We start from the raw sequence: 17,278 nt of genomic DNA on the forward strand, positions 1-17,278 counted from the left end.
CTCCAAAGAAGACACACAAATGGCCAACAGACACATTAAAAGATGCTCAACATCACTGATCATCAGGGAATGCAAATCAAAACCACAATGGGGTATCAACTCACACCTGTCAGAATGGCTAAAATAAAAAATACAAGAAACAGCAAGCGTTGGCAAGGATGTAGAGAAAAAGGAACTCCCATGTACTGTTGGTGAGAATGCAAACAGATAGAGCCACAGTGGAAAACAGTACAGAAGTTCTTTAAAAAATTAAAAATAGAATTACCATATGATGCAATAATTCTACTACTGGGTATTTACCCAAATAGCACAAAAACACTAATTTGGAAAGATATACGCACCCCTATATTTACTGCAGCGTTATTTACAATAGCCAAATTATGGAAGCAACCCGAGTCCATTTATATAGATGAATGGATAAAGAAGATGTGGTATATTTACAACGGAATATTACTCAGCCGTAAAAAAGAATGAAATCTTCCATTTGCAACAATATAGATGGATCTAGAGAGTATAATGCTAAGTAAAATATGTCAGTCAAAGAAAGATAAATACCATTTGATTTCACTCATAGGTGGAGTTTAAGAAACAAAACAAAGAAAAAAGAGACAAACAAACAAACAAAAAAACAGACTCTTAACTATAGAGAACAAACAGATGGCTACCAGAGGGGAGGTAGGTGGGGAGATTGCTGAAACAGGCGAAGAGGATTAAGTGTACATTTTCCATGATAAGCACTGAGTCATATATAGAACTATTGAATCATTATACTGTACATTGGAAACTAATACAGCACTGTATATTAACTACACTGGAATTAAAAAAAAAAAAAAAATTCACGCCAAAGAGAAACTTCAACAATATTCATTAGAGTGAAAACAAACAAAGGTCACAGTGACATCAGGCTTCTTGAAAGAAACAACAGATACAAGAAGATAATGGAGCAGAGTCCCCACAATGCTGAAGAAAAATAGGGGTGCCCGAGTGGCTCAGTCAGTTAAGTGCCCGACTTCGGCTCATGTTATGATTGCAGGGTTTGTGAGTTCCAGCCCCGCATCAGGTTCTGTGCTGACAGCTCGGAGTCTGGAGCTTGCTTCTCATTCTGTGTCTACCCCTATTTCTGCCCCTCCCCCACTCACGGTCTGTCTCTCTCTGTCTCTCAAAAATGGATAAGCATTAAAAAAAATTTTTTTTAAATGCTGAAGAAAACTAACCTTGTACCTAGAATTAATTACATCTGGGAAAAATTAGTATATTCACAGGCACATAAGACCTCAGAAAAATTTGCCCTTTGCAGCCTGTTTGAAGTAATTTTCGGAGGAAGCAAAATGATATAGGAAGTAAAGGTAAGTAAAAATTTGACATTTACTATTGTTTAAATAAAGCAAAACTTACAAAGCACTTAGAATACTGCTTACACATTAAGTACTCAGTAAAAATAAGCAGCTGTTATCTTTGTTTTTTTATTTACTTTGTTTTTTTTTATTTATTCTATTTACTCTGCTCAATAGTTGCACTCTTACTGACACTGTCATCATTCTCCAAAACTAAAGAAAATGCTTTTTTAGCATAGTTCTGTATTAAGTATGATGTTTACTAGAGATTATTTTGCAAATATCATTCATTCATTTACCCATTTGGAAGATCCCATTTAATCTTACGAAACTCGTACTCAAAAGTTTGATAAAACTTTTTCTGCATGCATCCATTAGGATTATATTAATAGGGTTTCTAATATTGGACCATCCATACGATCTGTAGGTAAATTCCATTTGATTAAGATAAGAGTGTCTCCTGGCAGGGGCAGTAGCACTGTGTTTTACTCTTACGTTAGCTAATATTTTATTTAATATTAAAAAATGCTGCTGAGGCTTTGTTACTCCGACAGTCTTGATGAACTTGCTTATTAGTTTTCATAGCTGGTTAATTTTCATGGCTTTCATTTATAAATAAAGATAATTTTACCTCCTCCCTTTTAATCTTCATGCCTCTTCTTAGTTCTTCCAGTGAGGTAGCAGACTAGGTGAAGGGTACAGGCTCTGGAGACAGACTTAACTGAGGACCTTGGGCACAGGGTCTTGGTGCCTCTGAGTCATCTGAAGAGTAGCTGGAAAAGCACCTCCGGTAGTTTATGAGGGTTCCACAAGTTAAAGTGCTTGGCACATGGCCAACAATAAATGTTAGCTATTGAAATATTTACTGAATAAAGTTAAGAACAAGAGATACCTAATCCAATCTTGGAAATTTAGGAAAATATCCTCAAAAAAAACAATACCAAACTGAGACCTCTGGACCAGGTGGGTGAATCAGGAGAAAGGGGAGAGGGAAAAGAACGGATGGAATAATGCACTCTGGAGGGGAGACACACATATCCACATGCTTAGTGATGACAGAAAACATGTTTAGAGAATGGACAGCTGTTTAGTACAACCATACATGGATGACCCAGCTATTCATATACCAATATTCATTTCTCCAGTAGATAACAAGTTCCTGAAAGGAATCATGTTCAGTTCAGCTTTTTATCCCTCAGAGCACTTGGCACTGAGCCATGCACTGAGAAAATGTTCAATAAATATTTCTATTTTTAGGAAGGTTTATGGTCCGTTGTTCATCGGCCTGATTGACAACCATAGCATGGAAGCCAATACTTTATAAACTGCAGAGGCTGAGAGTAATGCATCTTGAATTAAGAAAGGTCAAAGTTTAGAGGAGAAATACCTCAATATCAATCTAAATGAGCCATCATAAAACCACACGTCTGAAGTTTTAGACGTCCTTCACGAAATAATGAAAAGAGGATCTTGCTTCCCAGGAGTAGAGTCTAAAGGTATACAATATAGATCCTTAAAATGTTGCCATTTGGGGTTACTGCAAATTTTCAAGTGACATCATAAAGCTGTTATAACTATATATTTGTTTCCTAGGATTCTTGGGAAAAGGAGCACTAAATAAGTTAAATATTAACCATCCTAATATTTTTAAAAAAATTTTCTCATCTTTTTTGTACTTGGAAATCATTTTTTTTTCAAAATACTTGGCAAAAAAAATTAAGAAAGTTAAAAAAAATTTTATTTGAAGAAATTTAGAGAATAGGGTGTATCTTGGCAAAAAAAATTAAGAAAGTTAAAAAAAAATTTATTTGAAGAAATTTAGAGAATAGGGTGTATCTTGTTTCATTTCATTTGTTGAAGCATTTGCTTTGCACTTATAAAATTACTCCCTCAATAAAAACGGGCACAAAATATTAAACAGCCCCTCCCTTCCTTTGTTTTAGTTCTAAAAAGGTTCATTCTAATCTATAAAGTTCATAAGCATCATCCTAAAAATGAATGTAAGGATTTTATCAGTAGCCTGGCCCAAATTAGATCCTTGGGAAATTCTATTTCCCCTCCTGACCTTGACAATAAGGAGTCTGCTGGGAGTGGTTTTCCAACAGCTCTGTGATGATCACTGGTGAGGTATTTCTAGTCAAATCTGGTCAAACTCCTTTTCTCAAAAACTTACTATCACTTGACCCCTCAGCAATATGTGATAGATTATTATTTTTAATTTTTTAATGTTTATTTTTGGGAGAGAGACAGACAGACCACAAGTGGGGGAGGGGCAGAGAGAGAGGGAGACAAAGAATCTGAAGCAGGCTCCAGGTTCTGAGCTGTCAGCACAGAGCCCCACGTGGGGCTGGAACTCAGGGACTGTGAGATCACAACCTGAGCCGAAGTCGGACACTTAACTGACTGAGCCACCCAGGCCCCCCTGTGATAGATTATTGACAAGAAAAATAACATTATTAAAGGTTTACTATGTGCCCGTTTTTATTGAGGGAGTAATTTTATAAATACGGTGTTTCCCAAACTCCAGCCCTTCCAACTCCATGATCACAGTTCTTGTCATCCTTTGTCCCATCTTCATCATTTATTCAAGAGGAGAGTCAATACAAACACAAGTCAATAATGATAAAATGTCGCAGATACAATTAGAGAGCTATCCATCGGGAGAGGACAGAACAAAGGAGAAAATGTAGTCAATATTTCCGGGGGGGAGGAGGTGGCTAGAGGGGAAGTAATGTTGGGGTTTTGCCTGGAGAATTTCGCAGAGAAAGTGACTCTTTAAAGACTGGTATATTTACAAAATGAACTCACAGCTACAGAAAATAGATTGGTGGTTGCCAGAAGCAGGGGCTTGGTGGGTGGGTGAAATGGATACAAGGCGTCAAAAGGTACAAGCTTCCCGTTATAAAATAAACATGCCATGGGAATGCAATGTACAGCCTGGTGACTACAGTTAATGACACTATACTGCCTGTCTGAAAGTTTCTAAGAGGGTAAGCCTCTCTTGCATGGGAGTTTAGAAGTAGTGGGGGGGGGGGGGGGGGGAAGGGGCGCAGGGACATTCAATTCAGTCCATAACAGTTACCTTTCCAAAAACTGAAAAAAATCTGAACTCCAAACACATCTGACCCTAAGAGTTTGGGATAAAGTACTATAAACCTTAGTTTATAGTTATAGGTACATGGAAAAGAGTTTAAGCACAGTGCTGGTGGGAGTGCCACAGGAAGTACATGGGTTAGGGAAAACCTCACTGCAAATGGGATATTGAACTAAACCAGTGAAGTAAGGGAGTGGGCTATATCTGAGATAACACCAGTCTAAGAAGGGGAACAGCAAGTTCAAAGACTCTTAGATAAAAGCAGTGCAGTATGGGTGCTGAGTAGAAAGAGTTTATTTTTGTGAATGGTGTGACAATAAATTTCATATATTGAAAAAAAAAAAAGAAAGACTGTCAGTGTGACTGAAACAGTGAGCTAAAGGAATAATAGTAGAGGAGGTAACAGAGATACAAATCACTTAGGGCCTTACTGACCATTGTAACAGAATTTGGCTTTTAGAGAAGTGAGATGAGAAGGCAACAGTGGTTTTGAATAGAGTAGCATGACCTAATTAATGTTTTAACAGAATCACAATGAGGGTACCTGGGAGGCTCAGTAGGTTAAGCATCAGACTTAGGCTCCAGTCATTATCTCACAATTCTTGAGTTCAGGCCCCACATCGGGCTTTCTGCTGTCAGCACGGAGACTGTTTCAGATCTTCTGTCTCGCTCTCTCTCTCTGCACCTCCCCCTCTCATGCTCTCCCTCTCTCAAAAATAAATAGACTAAAAATAAAATCACAACGTGCAGCTGATAATCTCCAAAGATGGATGCTGTCATCACTGCCTTCCTTTCGTGAACAAGCATGACAAGTTACCCAGCAAGAGGCAGAGTCTGTGTCCTCTCCCACTGAATCTGGGATGGGCTTCTGACTGTTTCATTCTGACCGATGAAGCAAACATAAAGTATGGGAATTCCGTACCCAGGCCTTAAGAGGATTTGCAGCTCCCACTTCCTCTTTTATGGCCCTGGACACTATGGAAGGAGTCTGACAACCCTGAGACCATCATGCCAGAAGAAGGCCCAATCTCGCCATGTGAAAAGGCCAAGTGGAAGAGAATGAAGGAACCCAGCCAACAGCCAGATTCAATGTCTTGAACCATCTCCAATAGTCCTTGGACAAATGGAGTCAAATCAACTGAGACCACAGACATTGTGGAGTAGAGACAAGTCATTGTCACTGTGTCCTGTCCAAATTTCTAAACTCAAAACCTTGAACAAATAAAATGGTTCTAAATTTTGGAGTTTATTGTATAGCAATGAAAACCTGACACTAAAATTGGGATGAGACCGGGTGATGTGTAGACACCTGAAGAGTATCAAGGACACAGTGAAGGCCAGAAAGGCATTAATGAACTTCTTCCTGGAGGCCAGACAGAGGCAACTCATATTACGTAGTGGCAGAATGTTTGGCAACACTGCAACAATATGGAAGAATGAAAACATACCTCATGAGCTTGTGGGCCTACCTAAGGAGATTTCTGAATGTGATAACTGGCTTCATTCAGCTGCCTAGAATTAATTACGGGAAGAGAAAGATGAACTGAAGTGTTCAAGTAGAAGTAAGAGGGAATCATTCAACACAGGACTTGCTAGGTTAGAAAATAAAACTTTTTGGGGCGCCTGGGTGGCTCAGTCGGTTGAGCGTCCGACTTCGGCTCAGGTCATGATCTTGCGGTCCGTGAGTTCGAGCCCCGCATCGGGCTCTGTGTTGACAGCTCAGAGCCTGGAGCCTGTTTCAGGTTCTGTGTCTCCCTCTCTCTCTCTGACCCTCCCCCGTTCATGCTATCTCTCCCTGTCTCAAAAATAAATAAATATTTAAAAAAAGAAAATTAAAAAAAAAAAAAAAAAGAAAATTAAACTTTTTGTCATTCTTGCCTCTCCAGACAGCAGAAGATGCTCAAAGAAAGAAGCAGTCTTAGGACAAAGTTCAAAGCCAAGTATTAGTACAATGTGCTCTCAGGTTAAAGATCAAATCAAGCATGTGGCTGGAAGATGCCTCATTAAGACCTCACATTAAGGCAGAGCCTCAGAGACTCAGCAGGACAAAGGACTTCTTCTTTTTTTTTTTTTTAACACTTATTTTTTATTTTTGTGTGAGACACAGAGACAGAGACAGAGCGCAAGGTGGGGGAGGGGCAGAGAGAGATGGAGAGACACAGAATCCGAAGCAGGTTCCAGGCTCTGAGCTGCCAGCACAGAGCCTGACATGGGGCTCAAACCCATGAACCACAAGATCATGACCTGAGCCAAAGTCTGACGCTTAACTGACTGAGACACCCAGATGCTCTCCAAAGGGTTTCTAAAACAGTAAGGGTCTCTCCTACAGCATTCAGATTTGCAGCCGAAGTAAAGAGGGGCCTGTCGTAAAAGTCTTGGATACATAAGTTTTCCATAATGGAATGAACCTCAATAAAATGTATAGGAAGGCCTCGAGGTTTATGAGAAAATTGTACTAAAATAACTCACCACCAGGTAAACGAAAAGGAGGACACAGAAGATCCCTAGATCCCGAACTCAAAGCTGGAAGCAGTCTACCCAAGTGCTGACAAGAGCTATTTCTCATGGAAAAGGAAGAATGACTCAAAGGAGGGGTCTTCAACTTTCCAGTCAGCCCAGCTGAGGTGCCAGACACAGGAATGAAGAAATCTTCTGGGATGTTTCATCTCCAACAAGCTGAATGTAGCCCAGATTGCAGAATCATGACAAATAACAAATTACTATTTGTCAAGCCAGTGGGTTCTGGGTGTTTCTGTTTATTTATTTTGTGGGTTTGTTTGTTTGTTTAATGCAGGCAGGGCAAATAACAGAAGCATTCTGACTGCTGTGCTGTGTTAAGAACAAGCTGGGGGTGGGGGGAGCAAGTATAGCATCAGGGAGACCAACTCTTGCAATAATACCATAAGGCAGGACAATAGTGGCTTGGACCTAGATGGCAGCTGCAAAGGTGACAAGAAGTCAGATGTGGGATATATTTTGAAAGGACAGCTTAAAGGACTTAGTGGCAGATTAAAATGTGGGGTATGAAAAAAAAAAAAAAAGGAGAACTCCGAGACTGACTAAGAGATTATCCATGCAACTCAAAGAATAGAATGGCCATCAAGTGAGATAAGGGAGACCATGGAAGAAGCAGTTTTGGGGGTTAAGTCAGGAATTCAACGAGTAGGATACATCTACATAGGAATGCAGACTAGACTGTTGTCTAGATGAGTCTGGAGTTCAGGGGGAGGTCATGACTGGAGACACGAATCACCACTCTCGGAAGACACTAACCACCACCAGGCAGGATGCAGTCAGGGAGTGAGTGTACATAGATACAGAAAGGATCCAGTGACTGAGCAGCGGACTCCTCTGTTGAGAGGACAGGGAATAGGAACCAGCAAGCTACTGAAATGGATGATGGGGAGGCAGAGGACAATGAAGAGAGCAGGACTGTCTGGAAGCAAAAATGAAGAACTCAGGTCCTGTTGAAAGAGAACCCAGCCCTAACCACGGATTTAACATGGGGGGGGGGGGTCTGGGTATCTCTAATGATACAGTTTTATGGAGCAGTAGGAATGACAGGCTGCCTGGTTCAAGAGAGAATGAGAAGAGAGAAATTGGAGACAGAAAGTAAAATTGACTTTCAGAGCTTTCCTATAAAATGGAGACCTAAAAACCAGGTGGCAGCTGGAGAGAAACACTAAGCCAAAGAGAGTTGTTTGTTGTTGCTGTTTATGGGAGAAATTACATTCATGGGAAAGACCCATTAGAGAGAGACAAAAATTGATGATAGAGAGAAGGAATGAATTGCTATAGCTATATCCCTTAGCAGATAATAGGAATAAGACTGTATATCTGAAGGACTGCCATGGATTTCTGGCTCATTTCCTTACCTCTAATTATTTTTTCTTCAATAAATCCTACCCCAGACTAATTTTCCCCAAGTACTGTTTTTATTATAATACTCCAACATTGGTTTTTTGCTATATTTCCTACCTGTTTTACATTCCTCTTATTACTTCTTAGATTGTTGAATGATCTCTCATTGAAGTCGATACAAACCAATCATGTGAACAACCTTTGGCTGGGCTCACACTTTTATGTCTTTATTCAAAATATAACTGTAGAGACACATAACAAGATGAATTTACAGAGACAAAAGCTATTACAGCATATAAGGAGAAATATAAGGAGAAAATAACTCTACCTGGGCAGTAGAAGGGGTTTCAGAAATTGTGGAGATTGGAGGCTTTGAGCAGGAGGCAGGAAGAATGACAAAAAGTGAGCAGGAATAGCAAGGGTGGTCTAGAGTATAGAGAAGTGTGTCTAGAACTGCATGGAAGAGGAGCCCAGACTGGGAAGGCTATCTAAGACCCCAAGCAGGGCTAGAACCTATTCCTGCCCCCCAACACTGCTCTCAGTGGGAAGCCTCTGCAGCTGCCAGTTCTTTACCATTCCCCCCCACCCCACCCCTCGACAAAAACACACACTATTGCTTAAGCACAATGGGCCATGGCAATCCAGAAACCAAGCATAGGGGCAGGGCGGGCAACAGGTTGAACCAGAGCAAACTGAGATCTTCAAAGGGAAGAACAGGCACCCATGGGGAACCCCATAGCTGTCCAAGGTCTGTAACGGTATAGAGAGTTCTAACGGAACCAATTTCCAGATCCACTATTTACAAAGGGACCCCTTTTTATAAGCAATATGCCTGAAATGTGCTGACGGCAAGCATTTTCTGGCAAGTTCTCCTTTCCCACTTCCCCTTTCATAATTACCCTCCACCCATTTTACCAAAGAAAGGCACATCACTCTCCCATTCAGAATCTTACCATGTGCCTTGCCTCTCCAGGGTGCCAAATAAAGGGGCAATTTGAAAAACTGGTATTAGAGAAACCTGCCTTAATCAAAGCATTGATATCAACACCACCCAGGTCTACATTTATGATACACATCTTATGATACAATATAGTTTTATGCCTCATAATTACCAAAACTCAAATGAATTACTCTGGTTACCTGTGTACTAATGATCTTTACAATAACATAAAGAATAATTTTAACAAAATTATTTTAAAACTTTTAAACATATACTTTTTGTTGTTGATATGTACAAGGAGAAAATAAGAGGGGAAAATATACTGTAAAGTTTCTACCTATAAAATGTTCAGTTAAAGAATAACTGGGGTCAGTGCTAACAGTGCACGAGGAGTATTTCATTTCTCGAGTTTCTATTAGAAGGTACATGAACGAAATGCCCAGTGAGAGTGAAATGATACAAGGGATCATGGCATGTGCCACAGGGCTGCTTTTCTATGTCACTCTGATGAGTAGAGCCTCCCCCCACCAACCTTACAACCGATCATATTTTCTTGTTGTAGGATCATTTTCAGTTTCAATTCCTCTATTTAACAAAATACGGTCGTCACTCTCCTGATCCCCTCTGCACCCTGTTAGCACTTGGAGAAACCTTAGTATTTGGAAAACAATCAACTATGTATTCTTAGAACATGATCAGCTAACAGGCATTCAGACTTTTTTAATCCATATTTATATAGTCTATATACAAAATATACATGGAGATAGATAGATAGATAGATAGATAGATAGATAGATAGCAGATCTACGTATATTTTGGTCCTTCCAAAGATGACCTGCAAGACACTACTGGACTCTGGAATAAAACACTGAAAAATATATGTATACATATGCCCTGCCTCCAGACATAAAACATATATGAATAACACTGCTGAACTGAAATGAGATCAAACAGCCTCTTATTTATTTTTCATTCCAACACTGAATGTAACTTGAAAAAAAAGTGAAGTAATAAATAGTAATTAATATAATTACTAATAGTTAATTAGTAAAACTCACCATTAAATAGCTAGTAGTAAATACATCGCAGTACTAGCTAAAACCACACATGTTCTCTCAACGCCCCTATGGAATTTTTCCATTCAATCCATTCAAATAGGAGAGCAGCAAGCACTTAAGCATTGTTCAACCTCAAAAGCCTCACGTGGTAATCTGCAATCACTGAGTAAGTAAATCTAAGAGCTAATACTGAGCTAAGGAAAGAAGCTGGCTTCTTGCCAACTCTCATACCATTGGAGCCTGTGAAAAGGCTTCTTAAATAGTTGACTACACCACCTCGGTTGTGACATAATTGGGAAAGGCTTCTGTTCTGATCTCTCCACGAATCCCACCTTTCTACTTGGATGGATGAATGAATAGTTAGATCGATAGATTCACACACTGATCAATCCACCTGTACCTATGTCATGCTCTATCAGCAAAAACTGATGCAAATTAAACAAATGTTTTCATTCAGGAACCGTAAGAGAAATTTCTCCAAGGAACCAAACACAAATAAATACTCATGCGAATATTATTTGATCATAAGGCTAATCTGCCTGTCTATCTATCTATCTATCTATGTATAATAATATAATAAATGTATAATTAATGAAGTCAATCATGCAAGTACTGTATAAGCAGTATTACTTGAAAACCAACCTTCTATCATAAAACTGCATCAAAATGAAGTAGTAGATAGTTGTCACTGACAAATTGTGGGAAATACTTCTCTGGAAATATCATCCTTCATAAACACCAGTGATCTGAAATCTGTCCAGGTTCAAATCCCAGCTCTACCACTTAACTAGCTCTGTGACTTTGGGAAAGTTATTTAATTACCCTATGCTTCCATTTTCTCGGCTATATAACACAGTCCGTACCACCACCTAAGTTTATCATGATGATTTTTAAAAATACATACATACTCGGAACAATGTCCGGTACATACTAAGAACTCAACAAGTATTAGCTATGATTCATATTATTTCCCATAATTCAAGTTGCTGGCCAAAAGACAGCACTGTCTGTATTATCATTAACTAACCTTCAAAAGAATAGTTATCTAATGAACAAACTTAACAGTCAACTCTAAGAGAGAAATGAAAAAAAGGACAGTTTTCTAAGTTTTAAAATGTTTTAAAAACTATTTGGGGTCCAAGAGACATTTGAAAACCTAATTAGAGTTGTGGATATTTTCTTCAGAAAAATCCACTTACATACAACATTTCAGGGCTTCATTCACATCCTTCCTGAAATCTACTCAGAGCCAGCAAACCTGAGATGGAGAACCTTCTAGGGTTTAAAATCCTTCAATTATCGAACTCTATTCCAATAAACGTTAAACCACAGATTTTCCCCATCCTCCAAAAAACATTATAAACTTGTATTTCATTGACAAATATTGTGTCTTGCAATATAGCTGTTGACATTTATATACAAATCTCATTGATGAAAAGAAAATCATCAAATTGTTCTTCTTAAGTCCCCCAATAATCTGCAGTAAAGTTCCAAACTCCAGGACAACAGCTTCAAACCAGGTTCTAGAGTTGCCACTCCCAATCGGCAGAGAATAGTGAACCAAAGTATGGGAAGGAGCATCTGGCTGGCTCAGTCCACAGAGCATGCGACTCTTGATCTCAAGGATGTGACTGCAAGCCCCACATTGGGTGCAGAGCTTACTTAATATATATAGAGAGAGAGAGGGAGAGAGAGAGAGGGAGAGAGATGATAGATAGATAGATAGATAGATAGATAGATAGATAGATAGATAGACAGACAGGCAGACAGGCAGACAAACAATTAAAAATCAAAGTATAGGAACACTGCCTACTAGAGATTCAAGACCAGTGACTAATCTAATTCCTCTGTGTCACTCTGTCACAGAGCAGATGATACTGCAGGAAAAGGCCATTCTGAGTATGACTAAAATTTTGAGAGGAGGAAACAGAGGGAGAGATGTAAGAATGTGACCTTAAAACACAATCACAACAAACCTTTAGAACTTTCTGAGATATCTTAACTTGATTATGTAAAATTTTAAATTCTTCATCGCTTTTTAAGTCTAAGAAGGCTATTGCTTTTCCTTCAGTTCCTTCTTTTATATATCTTTATATAAATAATGATATATTTATATCTTTTATATATCTTTATGCTTTTTCCTTTGTGCCTCCTTCCTCTGTCTACCATGCCCATCACACCGCTTTTCAATAAAAGAACAGTAGTTTAAAATTTGATCCATATTGTACCTTGATGCTTTCAGTGGAATAGTCCACCACACAGCCACTGCACTGCTGAAGGCCACGATCACCCGGACCTTATCTGTTCATTCAATCAAGTCAATAAAACCTTTTTATTTTAGGCACACTGACAAGATGAGGGAGCCCATCAGTTACAGGTAGATGGCATGCCCCTTGCCATAACATTAGAAAGTACTTTTAAAAACATAATGGAAAAATAGCTAGCGAAAACCACTTTACTTCCAGTTCTGAAACTTCTGACACATCCTGTTTAAGAATCTGTTATAAGCATCGTTTAAGAATCCTCTTGCTTTATGGATACGCTGACGTTATCAAAGTCTTCAACGCACGGAATTTCATAGTTCAATTAAAATGAATTGTAAACATTCGCAAAATGCAGTCTCAGTAACAATGGAAAAAAATTAACTGGACTTTCATTTAAATCCATCTTGAATAAGGATTTTACTGCAAGTTTAAGTCTCCTGTGTCTCTTCCAAGTTTCTAATACTGCTTTTCTAAGAGATGAGTGGCTTGATCAAGGCTGGAACTAATAATATAGACCCAGGCCTGAGTGCCCATCAGTAACCATTTCTGCAAGTTCCTCTCCCAAGGACAAGTGTCCTCCTGATCAAAGAAGGGGAGGGTGACTTGATTTTGCAAGCAAAGGGAGAGACCCACCCGCAGGGTCCTAGACACATTTGAGCTGACCCGCAAGGAGTGTGGGAGGGGGCAGGGAAGAAGCGGGGAGCTGCGGTACCTTTCTTCGAACTCTCTGGGGTCAGTTAGGTGCAGAACTCAGCGCTCAGTGCTGCCAGACCGCGTCTTCTCCGAAACGGGCAGCCTGGGGCGGGAGGCAGGCGCACGTCCCTCGCTCTCCGCGGGTCAGCTGCGGAGTTAGCGGAGAGGAGACACCGGCGCCGGGCGCTGCCTCCCGCTGACCCGCTGCCTGCAGCACCGAAAGAGCCAAGCGCACGGAGGAGCCGCGCGGGAACCGCAAGCGGGCCAGCAATCTGCGTTCCCAATCTGCGTTCCTCTGGGAGCCAGGATGGCGAGGAGAGCCCACGGGAGGAATAAAGGGTCAGAAGGGGGAAAACCTCTGCACGTAGTGCAACGGAAAACTGAAGTCGCGGTTAAGTGTTCCCCGTGAGAGGGCGGGGCGGCCCGGTCCGCAGCTGGTGGGGGGAAATGGGTAGGTCCGCCCGGAGCTGGGAGAGGCCCGAGGCGTAGACTTTCGGGGAAAATTCCATCGACCTTTCAACCACCACCACCTTCCCCCCCCACAGGCGGAGAAGCAGAACTCTGTACCTCCATCGAGTCCCGGCTGTAGGGCTGGGGGGCGGCGAGCGGCGCAGCCGGACAGGAACTGCCACCCGGCTCCCTGCCCTGGCGTTGGGCTTCGACTACAAAGAGCGAGTCAGCTGGGGTTCCCCTGGGCGCCCTGAACCCAGGGAGTCCCAACCCTCAGCGAAAAGAAAAGTGAAAGAGAAAAGAGCAAGGAGCAGAGGGCAAGATAAACATCTTCAGAGGAGGCTGGGGGAGGGGCGGGATGGCCGCAGCCCCTGAACGATTGCCCAGGTGTTGCAGCTCCACGCCCCCAGGGCTGGGACGCCCCGCAGGTTTCCGCCACTGCCCAGTCCTGGGGCGCAGAACCTGGAGGGAGAGCTTGGACGAAGGCAGGGAGCGCCTGCCCCCGATTTCGTCCTTTACTTTCTGGGGCACCTGCAGGGAAAGCGAGAAATCTCAGAGACCACCCGCCGCACCCACCCAGCCTAGCTTGGCGCAGGAGGCTTCCCCAGAGAAGCCTGGAGACCTGGGCGCGTGGCGTGCACCCAAGTGGCCCACAGGCGAGGGGAAAACGTGTAGGAGCGAGTTGGGCGACTATTCCAGACCAGCCCCTCAACCCGCGCGGCGCAGGCTGTAAGAAGGAAGCCTCAAGTTTTGTTGGAGAGAACGGAGTAAGACACCTGGATGACTAGGGAGTTAGGGTAAACTGGAAGGAATGAGCCAGCCTGTAAATTACTTTTCCAGTCTAGTCTTACACTGCACATGGTCCCATCAAATAGGACCGTGTGAAATGTTATTATAATATTTTACAGTGGAAGGAAGGGACTAGGTTCTCTGAAGCTGAGTGATCTTTATGCTACACAGAGTCATCAGAAAAGACCTCCTGCCCAGTTTTGGAAACACTTTGGAGAAAACCTTGAACACATTTGAATTACTGAAAATCCCTAATAAAAAGTGCTTCCCCAAATTTTCCAGTCATGTCACAGAAAAAAAGGATATGGCTCCTGGAGTTTAATAAACACTTAACCATCTTTCCTTTACAATTGAGTATATGTTTTAAAAAAATAGAAACATATTAGAAGTGACTTAAATATTAAATGTGCATAAAATTCCACGTAAAAAAAAATTTCATTTTTATGAAAAAGTTCATCTGCAGGTAGTCACTATCAGCAAAATAAGTGATATATAAACATGTAAAGACCATTTTAAGAATTCAAAAATTTACCATAGTTGTAAATGATAGTTAAAGAAATTGAGCATTCTTTTCTGTCCGAGACAATGTAGTGTTGAATTTTCTTGTAAGAATGCCAAGGATCTCAAATCGAATCAGACTTTTTCATAGCAATTGCTGAAGCTCTAATTTGCAGAATGGGCATTCATTGTGAGAGCAGGCCTGCCGTGGGATTGGATTCTGTAACAAAGATGGTGGCCACAAAAGGCGGACACTATGTGTAAACACGAATATGCAGATTAGGAATGGAGAAGCGGATCTGTGTCCTACCGTCAACTTGGACTGAAGCAGAGCTTCTTGGGCTCCTGCGAAGTGGGCTCCTGTCATACGTCCTTCAGCACACTTACGGATGCTGTGTACTCTGCAGCTGGGAGCTGCAATAGATGTCCAGACAGTATGACATCTCATGGCCACACAGAGCCAGATATCATTGCTGCCAGAGGACACCTCCCATCTCAGAACTTGCTGTGATCCGGCTGCCCGGGAGCACTGGAGAAAGCTGCTCTTAGCTAGGGCTTACTAGCCTATGGGCTCCAGCTGCCCACAGGGCTAAGGGGCATCAAGGTCCAAAAGCACACTTTGAACATGTGACCACCATGAGCTACTAGAGAGGTTTTCACAATGCTCTGGAAAACTGATGGGGATTTTCTTCATAAACCTGAGTTTTAAAGTATAATCTGAGTACATAAGAATAATAAAACTGGTCTACAAATACTGACCAAGCTAATACATACGAGTTCTAAACCAAGATGGGCTGAATGGGATATAAAGCATTTAGTTACGTTGGGGAGATAAAAAACATAAATAACAATAAAGTGAAATTGAAAATGATTACAGCCATAAAATAGGCTTTGCTCTACTATTTGCCTCCTAAATAGATAGGTCAAATTTGTTTTCTTAATTACAGAAAATAAAACTATTTTGAATTAGTTATAGAAGTGCCTGCAATTCAATGATGGTGGGTTTTCAGCATAGTTTGTTTTTGTTGCACTACACTCAAAGAGAAAAGTCTAATATATGCAACTTGTATTTTTAGTTGCCACAGGCTGTTTGGCAAGATATTGAAAATTCCTCACACCAATGAACAAGTAAATTCCACTGTATAAATTAAAAACAAAGACCAAGAGGGGCGCCTGGGTGGCGCAGTCGGTTAAGCGTCCGACTTCAGCCAGGTCACGATCTCGCGGTCCGTGAGTTCGAGCCCCGCGTCAGGCTCTGGGCTGATGGCTCGGAGCCTGGAGCCTGTTTCCTATTCTGTGTCTCCCTCTCTCTCTGCCCCTCCCCCGTTCATGCTCTGTCTCTCTCTGTCCCAAAAATAAACAAAAAACGTTGAAAAAATAAAAAATTAAAAAAATAATAAAATAATAAAAAAACAAACAAAGACCAAGACTGATGAAATAATTCGAAACTACCATAATTCATAAAATTATAATGTAGAAAGAAGTAAAAATTAACTAAACCTCATAGAAGTGACCATAATAACCTTTCTTTGAATTTAAATAATTAACAATAAAATCATAGTTCAATACATTTTTAATATCTGATTTTTCTTTCCAAAGGCAATGTTTGCCAATTGGGCAGTTGTCCTTTTATTTTTTAATGTATATTTAAATTTTAGTTAATATACAGTGAAAGACTGGTTTCAGGAGTAGAATTCAGTGATACATCACTTACGTGCAACACCCAGGGCTCCTCACTAGTGCCCTCTTTAATACCCATCACCCATTTTACCTCCCTCACCCACGTACCTCAATCAACCCTCAGTTTGTTCTTTATCCTTGTTTGGTTGTTTGTTTAATTTTTGGACTTTCTCCATAGTTTGGCTATTGTTGATAGTGCTGCTGTAAATATCGCGGTGCACACACCCCTTCGAAACTATATATTTGTATCCTTTGGGTAAATACCGAGTCGTACAATTGCTGAATCATAGGGTAGTTCTATTTTTAATTTTTTGAGGAACCTCCATACTGTTCTCCAGAGTGGCTGCACCAGTTTGCATTCCCATCAGTGGTGCAAGAGGGTCCCCCTTTTCCTGCAACTTCACCAACACTTGTTGTTTCTTGTGTTGTTAAATTTAGCCATTCCAACAAGTGTAAAGTGGTATCTCATTGTGGTTTTGATTTGTAGTTGCCTTATAATGAGTGATACTGAGCATCTTTTCATGTGTCTGTTATGTCTGGATGTCTTCTTTGGCAAAGCGTCTATTAATGTTTTCTGCCCATTTGTTAACTGGGTTATTTGTCTTTAAAATAAATTA

General features: G+C 40.8%; 1 protein-coding gene across 3 annotated transcripts in view; it reads right to left on the reverse strand.

The window, feature by feature from the left end:
- The window catches only part of IL15 (interleukin 15), a 152,954-nt gene that overhangs the window by 65,355 nt on the left and 70,321 nt on the right, over positions 1–17,278 (reverse strand). The window contains exon 1 of one of the 3 annotated variants that reach the window (XM_019420268.2): positions 13,812–13,966. The exons of 1 other annotated variant lie outside the window; for it this stretch is intronic. The gene's annotated coding sequence lies outside the window, so the exon portion shown is untranslated. Of the gene's footprint in view, positions 1–13,263; positions 13,537–13,811; positions 13,967–17,278 lie in introns of those variants that run through there. One more of the 3 variants, XM_019420278.2, reaches the window with a different exon arrangement.

The sequence above is a fragment of the Panthera pardus genome, unplaced genomic scaffold (assembly GCF_024362965.1).
Source record: "Panthera pardus isolate Hobbes unplaced genomic scaffold, ASM2436296v1 HiC_scaffold_13, whole genome shotgun sequence".
NCBI classification, from domain to species: Eukaryota; Metazoa; Chordata; class Mammalia; order Carnivora; family Felidae; genus Panthera; species Panthera pardus.